This window comes from Nycticebus coucang, chromosome 1 (assembly GCF_027406575.1).
Source record: "Nycticebus coucang isolate mNycCou1 chromosome 1, mNycCou1.pri, whole genome shotgun sequence".
NCBI classification, from domain to species: Eukaryota; Metazoa; Chordata; class Mammalia; order Primates; family Lorisidae; genus Nycticebus; species Nycticebus coucang.
In genome coordinates this window covers 111,127,992-111,140,107 of record NC_069780.1, presented here as the reverse complement: position 1 = coordinate 111,140,107, position 12,116 = coordinate 111,127,992, and the positions used below count along the sequence as shown (strand labels likewise).

General features: G+C 41.1%; 1 pseudogene; it reads right to left on the bottom strand.

The window, feature by feature from the left end:
• Positions 1 to 272: 272 nt before the first annotated feature.
• Positions 273 to 7,820, bottom strand: LOC128590895 (NSFL1 cofactor p47-like; annotated as a pseudogene).
• Positions 7,821 to 12,116: the final 4,296 nt, after the last annotated feature.

Here is a 12,116-nt window from a genome sequence, read left to right as displayed (position 1 = left end):
TACTTCCCTTTGTGCACATGTGTGTTCATCAATTAGTTCTAATCATTTTTTTCTAATGATTTTGGTTGTTTCTATTTTTTTTCCATTAAAGTCCATTGATCATCACAACCACCCAAGAAATACAATTAAGGAGAAAGCCATTGTCCAACTGAGATCTGAAAACCCAGAGCTACGGTGGGGATGTAGCACTGGACCGCTGGGGGTTACAAGTGGGCAGGAGGGTGATCCCCATGGGGTGTGACAAGACCCAGGAGGGAGGCCTGGTCAGGTGGTTATGCTAATAGCTGTGCAGTGATGGTGTTGAGCCAGTTGGCTTCCTTCAGGGTCTAGCTCTTTGGGAAGGTAGTTGTGAGAACAAAGTGGGTGATGGCTGTAGCTGGCTGTGCATTCACAATGGACAGTCAGATGTCACTGACCCCATGGCTGTGGTTAAAGCTCTGCTCCAGCTCCCCACTGTTAGCAAGCTGAATTTGGATATTTGCAGCAGGCTCTGACTCGTTGATTAAGATAGAAGAGCTGGATTTGGCTTTATTTTCTGCCTGTTGGGCTGGGCAGCTGGTGCTTAACACCTGGGGTCAGTGCTGCCCAGTTTCTGGCCCTCCCCAGTGAAGGCTCTCAAGGCTCATGTGGGCTTCATGAAGTCCTCCTCCCACTGTGCCTCCATATCCAAGTCCACCTGCCCAGCATGAGCTGACCTCTGCAGCTCTGCTGGTACCTCCCTTTTAGGATAGACACCAGAAACTGGGCATTGGATGGGTCTTGATAGCTTCTGAGTTCACCACTGTCCAGCCTGAATCCACTCTACCAGAAAGCCCATGCTATGTGAACATCTGGGCTGGAATGCAGCCTCCTTTCTCCTGCTGTAACAGTAGACTCTGCCTCTGGTCCACTCCTGCAAATTTCTCCAGTGCTCTTGGTCACTCACTTCACAGCTGTAGCTCCATGCTCTTTGGCACTTTTAAAGTGATAGGGTGGTGCCTATGGCTCAGTGGGTAGAGCACCAGCCCCATACACAGAGGGTGGTGGGTTTGAACCCGGCCCTGGCCAAAGTGCAACAGAAAAAAAAATAGCCGGGCGTTGTGGCTGGTGCCCATAGCCCCAGCTACTCAGAAGGCTGAGGCAAGAGAATCGCCTAAGCCCAGGGGTTGGAGGTTGCTGTGAGCTGTGATGCCACAGCACTCTACCAAGGGTGATAAAATGAGACTCTGTCTCTAAAAAAAAGAAAAGAAAGAAAAAGAGAGAGAGAGATTGTTCACCAGCTTTTCAGGACTAAACCTCTGTCATTCCTCCTCCTCCCCATCTTAATCACAATGGGGTCTCTGAAGGATGTCACCCTATCATCACTGCAGGTCCCAGACGGCCTTCTTCAACATCTGTCATCATCACAAACGCCCTCAGCACCTCCTGTTCACCACAGCCATCTTCATCCTGTGCTGCTTAGTTCCAGTTTAATAAGAGCTGTTTAATTTAAACATGTGGTGTTTATTTCTATACCCTTGAGACACTTCCTTAGGTTAATGGTCTCCAGATCCATCGAGACCATTGCAAAAGGTATTAACTCAAACTTTTTTATGGCTGAGTAGTAGTCTGTGGTGTGCATAGACCACATCTTGTTAATCCACTTGTGAATTGATGGGCACTTTGGTTTATTATACATCTTTGCAATTGTGAATTGTGCTGCATTTGAGTGCATATGCATTTTTTATAAAAAGGCTTATTTTCCTTTGGGTAAATACCCAGTGATGGGGTTGCTGGATCAAATGGTAGGTCTATTTTAGTTCTTTGAGGAATCTCCATTCTTTTTTCTGTAGAGGTTGTACTAATTTGCAGTCCCACCAGCGGTGTATAAGCGTTTCTTTCTCTTTGCATTCATGCCAGCATCTATTGTTTTTGGACTTTTTAATAAAAGCCATTGTAATAAAAGAAAGTTGATATCTCGTTGTGGTTTTAATTTGTATTTCCCTGATGATTAGTGATGTTGAGAATTTTTTCATGTTTGTGGGCCATTTGTCTGTCTTCTTTTGAGAAGCTTCTGTTCATGTCTTTTCCCACTTTTTAATGGGATTGTTTGTTTTTTCCTTGCTGATTGCATGAGTTCTTAGTAAGTTCTGGTTATTAGTCCTTTATTGGATGTGTAGCTGGCAGGTAGTCTCTCCCATTCCGCAGGCTGTCAGATGGGCAGGTTGTCTCCTCACTGCCCAGATCTTGCTGTTCCTTTATTTTCCAGCAGACTGATACTTTAAAGCATAAATAAAATTAATTCCTTTCTGTGTTTAAAGTCCTACATTGAGTTCCCTTAACTCTGAGGAGAGAATGCAAATCCCTGCAGCACTGGAGGACAGCCCCTCCTGCTGCACCACCCTCTCAGCTGGCTCCAGCCACACTGCTGCCTCTCCTCCCTGGAGGGGCTGAGCTTTCTTCTGCTGCAGGATGTGTGCTCCTGCTGTTTCCTAGGCATGTCTGTCTTTCTCCTTCTCACCTTTTTTTTTTTTTTCTTCCAGGTCAGCTCCAGTGGGGTAGGGACCTTCCCTTTCTATCCTATCCAAAGTTGTCCCCATTTGCCTCATTAGTGTGTTATCTCCTTCACAGTGCTCCTTAAGATCTTAAATTTATTTGTGTACTTTTCCCCTTCCTACTAGAGGCAGAAACCAGTGGCTTTTTCCTTGCTGCATTCCTACTGCTTAGAACAAGGCATGGAGTTTTTAGTAAGTACTCCATGAACACTAGTTGAGTGAAAGACTTCCTTTCTTAAATGTCCTCCTGTGCGTTTAGGAACCAAAGGCTACCACATCTCTCCACATCTCTCTCTGCATGTAACTTAGAGAAATCCATGGGCCTTCCTACCCCACAGTTTGGTTTCCAGATAGCTCTTTCCTGCTCTCCCCCAAAACAAACCTCCCACTAAACAACACATGCAAATAGGCCACAGGTGGAAGAGGTGTAAAAACAATCACTATTGCTGTCCTAAAGGTTCAGGCTTGGCTGAATCCCAGTAGAGGCATAGACTGGGCCGAAGCTGGGATTCTTGACGTATTGATCATTAAATTCTGTGCCTGTTAATCATTAATTCCTCACCTCCAAAGTAAAGTGACTCTTCATATATGTGATACATATCATGGAGGCTTCTGAGAAGGAAAAGTGAAATTATATTGCCTTTCCTGAAATCTCTTTTAATCAAAGAGGTGTTAGGAACATAGCAAAGTTCCAGTGTTTTATATGCATTTGCGTTTGTGGTTAATTGACATCAGGTGAAGGCCAAATGATATTAGTTCCCCTACTTTAGAAATGGGAGTTTTATAGTAGTTTGCACAAAAGTGTGTCCCTCAGTCTTTGCTGCCAAGAATGTGCACCTCTGTAACAGACATTCCACTTTCACACTAGTATGTACACCTCCATGCTTGTTTGTGGTGACCTGTCACAGACGCTCCACTTTCACCCTAGTATCTACATCTCCATGACTTGTTTGTGGTGACCAGTCACAGATGCTCCACTTTCACCCTAGTATCTACATCTCCATGACTTGTTTGTGGTGACCAGTCACAGATGCTCCACTTTCACCCTAGTATCTACAACTCCATGACTTGTTTGTGGTGACCAGTCACAGACGCTCCACTTTCACCTTAGTATCTACAACTCCATGACTTGTTTGTGGTGACCAGTCACAGATGCTCCACTTTCACCCTAGTATCTACAACTCCATGACTTGTTTGTGGTGACCAGTCACAGACGCTCCACTTTCACCTTAGTATCTACAACTCCATGACTTGTTTGTGGTGACCAGTCACAGATGCTCCACTTTCACCCTAGTATCTACAACTCCATGACTTGTTTGTGGTGACCAGTCACAGATGCTCCACTTTCACCCTAGTATCTACATCTCCATGACTTGTTTGTGGTGTCCAGTCAGAGAAGCTCCACTTTCATACTAGTATATTCATGTCCATGACTTGTTTGTGGTAAATAGTCACAGAACCTCGACTTCCATCCGGAGTCTAGGGAGTGCTAAGGTTCCAGGAGCAGACCTAAGGTTCTGTGGAAACACAGCCAGCAAGTTGACAAGTAAAAACCTGCCCTCTCCAGCCCTCACTTCCTGCCCTTGCCTCTCTTGTCTTCAGCAAAGCAGGTCTCCTTTTCTTTTTGTGTCAGCCTTCTGTGAATTGGGCTTGTTGACCAAAGAGATCTGCAAAACTACTGGCCGACACTATTGCAATTCCATGTGAGAATTTAAAATATTAAAAGAATTTGTAATGAGAACAATCAACTAAAATTTTATAATAGCCTTATTTTCAGAAGCAAGTATGGGTAGTGGGCTCAAACCCAGAACTATAAGCACAAGTAAATTTCTGTTTAAAACAAAACAAAATGCATTTAAGTTATAGCACATAAAGTTTTGAAGTGGGGCACTTCCCCCCTCTTCTGTTACCAAAAATGATCTCAGGGTACTGCCATGAGTGGGACAGAGCCAGGATTAGAACCGGAGGGGCGTCACTTTTCTTCTAGTTCTCTCTCAATTATTCTTCCTCATCCTCACACCCTGTTCTCTCAAGATTAACTCATTGAGGGATACAAAATTTCTAGGGAAAAGTACATATTTTTAGAGTGTTTTGAAGGGTCTATTACGAGAACCAAAAGTGTCCTTTAAATCAGATGGACACATTTGAAAATTTCTTAACTTTAATTTTTGTTTCGTCTGGTCACTGTGTATTTATTCTTTTGCTGTGACGAATGCCCTAGGCATAAGGAAGACTTTTAAAAACATTTTCTATTCCCTTTTAGCTCTTTGTATTTAAGATGTTCTCCTTGTAAGACACGTGTCCTTACAAAAGAAAGCATTATAAAGTTGCTGTCTCTGGGGCCTGCCTCTTGCATGCCAACTTCTTACTATTTCTGAGGCTCTACTCTGAAATACACTGCTGCCCTTACTTGGCATGTGGGGTACTTTGTGCCTGTTTCTTTTAGCATCTTCTCTTTGGTCCACATGTCTAGAGAACTAATTATAGAGTCCAGTGGGTGTGCTTCAAGCTTGCAGAACTCTCCCTCCATAGGTTTACTACAACTAGGACATCTATTTGCTAAGAACTGTGCTAACCAGTTGGCTAGAAAAGTTTCTGTGGTTTTCCTTCTGTTCTTTTAGTCTGTAAAGACTCTCAAAGTTCTTTCTTTTTAAGTCCACAGACTTCCAGATTTAAGATTGAATGTTTCTTATTGTGTGTCCTCACACACATGTGGGAGCTGACAAAGTGGCCCTCATGGAGGCAGCCAGAGGCTGGGGAGGGCCTCAGAGAGGGGTGGGTGAAGACAGGTTGGTTAATGGGTACAAACATACAGTTAGGTGAAAGGAATACATTTTAGTGTTTGGTAGGACAGTAGAGTGACTATATTTATCAGTAATTTATTATATATTTTAAAATAGCTAGAAGAAAAGATTTGAAACATTCTCAACACAAAGGTCAAATGTTTGAGGTGATGGATATCCCATTTCACTGCATGTATCGTAATATCACACATCCCCCATAAATATAGACAATCATTGTGTGTCAATAAGAAAGATCTGCTATTTTCCTGTTTTTAGCGGGCTCTTTTATAACTTTACTACTGCTTATTTCTCTCTCTCCCTCCCATCCTTCAAAACATAGTGCTAACGCTGCTCCCATCACGGTTTCCATCGGACTGTAGCACACGTTCTGGGTTTGACTGAGCAGCTCCCAACATCGATTTTTTCCTTGTGTTGCTGTGTGATATTCTGACTGTGTTGTGTATAGAAGAAATGGAGCAGTTTTCAAATATTCTTATAAGTGTTTTGTTTTCTGCCCTTTCCCCCTGGACCACAGCTGGGTCTGTGTGTGTGCAGCACAGCAGCTCTCCTTGCTTACTGAACTGGTTTCAGACATGTTCTATGTTTGCTGACATTTCCTGAATGGACTTTATTGTTTTGGGTCCTCCTGGGTATGATGTGGCACTTAGGTACATGGGGCATCACTTTATTTAAAAAAATGCTATTTTTCTGAATTATCACAGTTCATGCGAATACTTTTCCCAACTATCAGGCAGATCACAATCTCAGCCATATGGGAGCAAATACAGACTTCCTGGGCTCTCTTTCCTCATGTAGGTCACTGATAAAAATAAACAACTGGGTGCTTTTCCTCTTGGTGTAGAAAGTAGGTCACTGTGGTCTGATGGAGAATATTTCCTCATCTCACTGTGTTCCAGGGATGTGGCTAGTTGTCAGGTCAGCCAGTGGCTGTGGCTCTACCATTCACTTTTACTGAAAATTCCATATGAATATCATGGTGGAGGTTTTGTTTTATTTTACTTTAGCCTGTGTGTGTGTGTATACACAATAAAGCCTGTGTGTGTGTGTGTATATAAGGAATAAAGTGATTAAATTTCTAGCTGCATCCCACTCTCCCATTATAACCGACATTAACAGACAGATCTATAGGCTTCTAAAAATGTTGAAACCTAGAAGCACATACAGAGGGTTTTAAAAATACCATCATACAACTGGGCACGGTGAGTCTGGGGAGACAAGACTCCAGGCATCTCTGGCTGGTGGGATCTGCCCATAAACATCCCTTTGAGGACACAGGGAGTCAGTGAGAGACTTCTGTCCCCCAGGAGGAGGACAAAAGCAGTGGAAAACTGGCAAGTGGTTGAGTGTGTTCATTAGGTCTAATCCCACCAGCAGCTGTAAGTACAGCAGCAGTGAGATTGCAAACTGGAAAGGCCTTACCTATGAGCTGCTTTGGTTTTTTTGGACTTGGCACTCAGTTGATCTGCCTTGGGAGAACTTGGGCAAGAGTGCGGAGGACTTTGAGCATTGTCTGGGGCCCCAGACTGAGCCGCTGAGGCAGATGGAGCTAATAGTGTTCAGCTGTGGGCCATGCAGAGCCATTGTAAGAGAAGTGTCCTGGCAAGTTCCGCTCTCAGGGTTGCTGAGTAAGGATCGGGCAGGAGCTAGTGACTGAGCAGCTTTAAGATGGGGACTGAGATGCCTTGCAGCCTTATCCCTGAGGGGCATGAGTGAGATCTATTTGGCACACTGGTTAAGTGGATAGCCACTTCAGGAATGATCCCAGGGACAAGCACTTTCTTGGGAAAGCTTCTGCTTAGCCAAGTTTAGCAGTTTAAAGTGCCTTTTACGTGGGCTGAGGAGAGATTTAGGGTCTCCACTTTAGGCTCTCCACACTGCAGGGTTTGAGAAATCTGCAGAGGCCTCCAGTCTCCATCTCGTACAGCTGTATCAGCATTGTGATCAAAATCTCATACCCCAGAAGATCACCCGTGGCCCAGACAATTGTCAGCAAGAGATATATACTGCTTTGTTTTGGGTTTTTTATTTTTATTTTTTGGTTGTTGTTGTTGTTGGTTTGTTTTTTAATTTCAAAATTTTCCCTATAGATTTTTCTTTCCTTTTTTTCTTTCCTTTCTTCATTTTTCTAGTTTAAATATAATTTCCCATTGTTGCCTTTTTCAACAATTAGAACTTCATTTTTGCTAGTGTTTCTATACCTATTATTTGTTTTTTCTCCCTAATTTTACCCTGTAAAATTTTCTGTTTTCTTGTTTTGGTTTGATTTATAGCATTTTTGTCTTTCCTCTATACTTGGTAGAGGTGGGGTACTGTGTCTGAACAGGCTAGCAAAGAGCTGCTGACTGCAAGGGAACCATCCAACTTAGCAACCCCAGAGTTTGGGGGTTTTTTAAGGTTGGGTCAAAGTACCCTACTGTATACCTATATTGCTCTATCTCCCTCTTTCTGTGCTCCTCTTATTTTTGTCAATATTCCCTTTTATCCACCCCCTCTCCTTTCTTTCTTTCTTTCTTTTTTCCCTTCTTGCTCTTCAACCTTCTCATCCTTTTGGTCCTGTACCAAAAGGACTCATCGAAACCCTGGTCCAGAGGCACAGCAACTTAAAGACCAAGAGGAAGTAAAAGGAAAATTAGGGCAAGGAAACAGATAAAAGAAATCACACGTGAGAAAGAATCAGCAGAAAAATCCTGGCAACATGAAAAACCAGTCCAGAGCACACCCTCTCCTCCCACAAGGGATTGTGAGGTAGCTGCTGCAGAGGATTCCACCTATAAAGAAATGTTAGAAATGACAGAAAGGGAATTTAGAATACACATGATGAAAACAATGAAGGAAATGATGGAAACAATGAAGGAAACTGCTGATAAAGTGGAAAATAACTGAAAGGAAATCCAAAAACAGAATCAAATAAGAGATGAACAATATGAAGAATATAGAAAGGATATAGCAGAGCTGAAGGAACTGAAGCAGTCAATTAGGGAAATTAAAGATGTAATATAAAGTATCAACAACAGATTAGACCATGCAGAAGAAAGAATCTCAGAGGTAGAGGACAAAGCTCTTGAGATAACTTAGATAGTTAAAGAGGCAGAAAAGAAGAGAGAGAATGTTCACTGACAGAATTATGGGACTTTATGACGTGTTCAAACATACAAGTAATAGATATCCCAGCAGGGGAATAAGAATGCCCCAGGGGAATGGAAGCCATACTAGAGAATATTATAAATGAAAATTTCCCAAATATCACCAAAGATTCTGACATACTCCTTTCAGAGGGATATTGGACCCCAGTAGTTGCTTCTACTCTAACCAAGCTTCTCCAAGACACATTGTGATGAACCTGTCCAAAGTCAAGCTGCCAGGAGTAAATGCCAGTTGACCTACAGGGGCAAATCCATCAAGGTGACTGCAGACTTTTCTAATGAAACTCTCCAAGCAAGAAGACAATGGTCATCTACCTTTAATCTACTTAAACAGAACAATTTCTAGCCAAGAATTTTATATCCTGCTAAGTTAAGCTTTAAAATTGACAGAGAAACCAGATAATTTACTGATATACAAACATTGAGGAAATTCGCTGCATCAAGACCAGCTCTATAGGAAATACTTCAATCTGTTCTACACACTGACCATCACAATGGATCAACAGCAAAGTAAGAACTCAGTAATTAAAGGACAGAACCTAGCTTCCACACTGATGAAAAGATAAAACTAAGCAATGGACTCTCACAAAATAAGATGAATAGAACACTACCATACTTATCAATTATCTCAATAAATGTTAATGACTTGAATTCCCCACCAAAGAGGCATAGATTGGCTGAATGGATTAAAAAACACAAATCATCCATTTGCTGTCTGCAGGAAACACACCTAGCTTCAAAAGACAAATTAAAACTCCGAGTTAAGGGTTGGAAGACAATTTTTCAGGCAAATGGAATTCAGAAGAAAAGAGAAGTTGCAATCTTATTTTCAGATACATGTGGATTTAAAGCAACTAAAGTCAAAAAATACAAAGATGGTAATTTTATATTGGTCAAGGGAAAAATACAACAAGAAGACATTTCAATTCTAAATATTTATGCACCCAATTTAAATGCTCCCAGATTCTTGAAACAGACCTTACTCAGTCTGAGCCATGTGATATCCTATAATACCATAATAACAGGGGACTTTAACACTCCTCTTACAGAGCTGGACAGATCCTGTAAACAGAAATTAAACAAAGATATAAGGGACTTAAATGAGACCCTAGAAAAACTGTGCTTGATAGATGTGTATAGAACACTCCATCCCAAAGGAAAAGAATATGGATTCTTCTCATGGCCCCATGGAACATTCTCCAAAATTGATCACATCCTAGGACACAAAACAAACCTCAACGGAATCAAAAGAATTGAAATTTTACCTTGTATCTTCTCATACCACAAGGCACTAAAGGTGGAACTCAACTCCAAGAAAAATGTTCCACCCCACACAAAGGCATGGAAATTAAACAACCTTCTGTTGAATGACAGATGGGTGCAGGAAAAAATAAAACAGGAAATCACTAACTTCTTTGAGCATAACAACAATGACAACAAGCTACCAAAACCTGTGGGATACTGTAAAAGCAGTTTTTAGAGGAAAATTCATCGCTTTAGAAGCCTACATTCAAAAAACAGAGAGTGCATCAACAATCTCACAAGCCATCTTATGGAACTGGAAAAAGAAGAACAATCTAAGCCTAAACCCAGCAGAAGAAAAGAAATCTCAAAAATTAAATCAGAGACCAATGAAATTGAAAACAAAAGAATCATTCAGAAAATTAATGAAACAAGGAGTTGATTTTTTAAAAAAATAAAAAAGATGAACCTTTGGCCAGACTAAAAATAGAAAAGTAAACTCTCTAGTAACCTCAATAAGAAATGATAAAGGGGAAATAACAACTGATGCCACAGATATGCAAAAGATCATCTCTGCATACTACCAGAAACTCTATGCCCAGATATTTGGCAATGTGAAAGAAATGGATCAATATTTGGAAACACACCCTCTCCCTAGACTTAGCCAAGAGGAAATATAGCTTCTGAACAGACCATTTTCATGCACTGAGGTTGAAGAAACAATAAAAAAGCTTCCAACAAAAAAATGCCCTGGTCCAGATGGCTTCACACCAGAATTCTATCAAATCTTCAAGGAAGAGCTTATTCCTGTACTGCAGAAATTATTCCAAAAAACTGAGGAGGAAGGAATCTTCTCCAACATGTTCTATGAAGCAAACATCACCATGATACCAAAACCTGGAAAAGACCCAACTAAAAAGGAGAATTTCAGACCAATTTCATTAATGAATATAGATGCAAAAATTCTCAACAAAATCCTAGCAAATAGATTACAGCTTATTATCAAAAAAGTCATTCATCAGGATCAAGTAGGCTTCACCCCAGGGATGCAAGGCTGGTTTAACATACGCAAGTCCATAAACATTGTCCACCATATTAACAGAAGGAAAAATAAAGACCATATGATCCTCTCATTAGGTGCAGAAAATGCATTCGATAAAATCCAGCATCCTTTTCTAATTAGAACACTGAAGGGTATAGACATAGGTGGCACATTTCTGAAACTGATTGAAGCTATCTATGACAAACCCACAGCTAATATTTTATTGAATGGAGTAAAACTGAAAGCTTTTCCTCTTAGAACTGGAACCAGACAAGGTTGTTCTCTGTCACCATTACTTTTCAGCATAGTTCTGGAAGTTCTAGGCAACACAATTAGGCAAGAAAAGGAAATAAAGGGAATCCAAACGGGTGCAGAGGAGGTCAAACACTCCCTCTTTGCTGATGACATGATTTTTTTTTTGTAGTTTTTTGGCCGGGGCTGGGTTTCAACCCACCACCTCCGGCATATGGGACCAGCGCCCTACTCCTTGAGCCACGGCACCGCCAGCTGATGACATGATTTTATACTTAAGAGAATCCCAAAGACTCAACCACAAGGTTCCTGGAAGTCATCAAAAAGTACAGTAATGTCTCAGGATATAAAATCAACATCCACAAATCAGTTGCTTTTGTATACGCCAATAACAGTGAAGATGAGAGGCTAATTAGGGACACAACTCCCTTCACCATAGCTTCAAAGAAAATGAAATACTTAGGAATATACCTAACAAAGGAGGTGAAGGACCTCTATAAAGAAAATTATGAAATCCTAAGAAAGGAAATAGCAGAGGATATTAACAAATGGAAGAACATACCATGCTCATGGCTGGGAATAATCAACATTGTTAAAATGTCTATACTTCCCAAAGCAATCTACCTATTCAATGCCATTCGTATTAAAATACCAACATCGTACTTTCAAGACTTGGAAAAAATGATTCTTCATTTTGTATGGAACCAGAAAAAAACCCATAGAGCTAAGGCAGTCCTTGGTAATAAAAAAGAAGCTGGGGGCATCACCATACCAGATTTTAGGCTGTACTACAAAGCCATAGTGGTCAAGACAGCATGGTACTGGCACAAAAATAGAGACATAGACACTTGGAATCGAATAGAAAATCAGGAAATGAAACTAACATCTTACAACCACCTAATCTTCGATAAACCTAACAAGGTCATACCTTGGGGGAAAGACTCCATATTCAATAAATGGTGCTTGGAGAACTGGATATACACATTAAAAGACTGAAACTGGACCCACACCTTTCTCCACTCTCAAAAATTGATTCAAGATGGATAAAGGACTTAAATTTAAGGCATGAAACAATAAAAATCCTCAAAGAAAGCACAGGAAAATCACTGGAAGATATTGG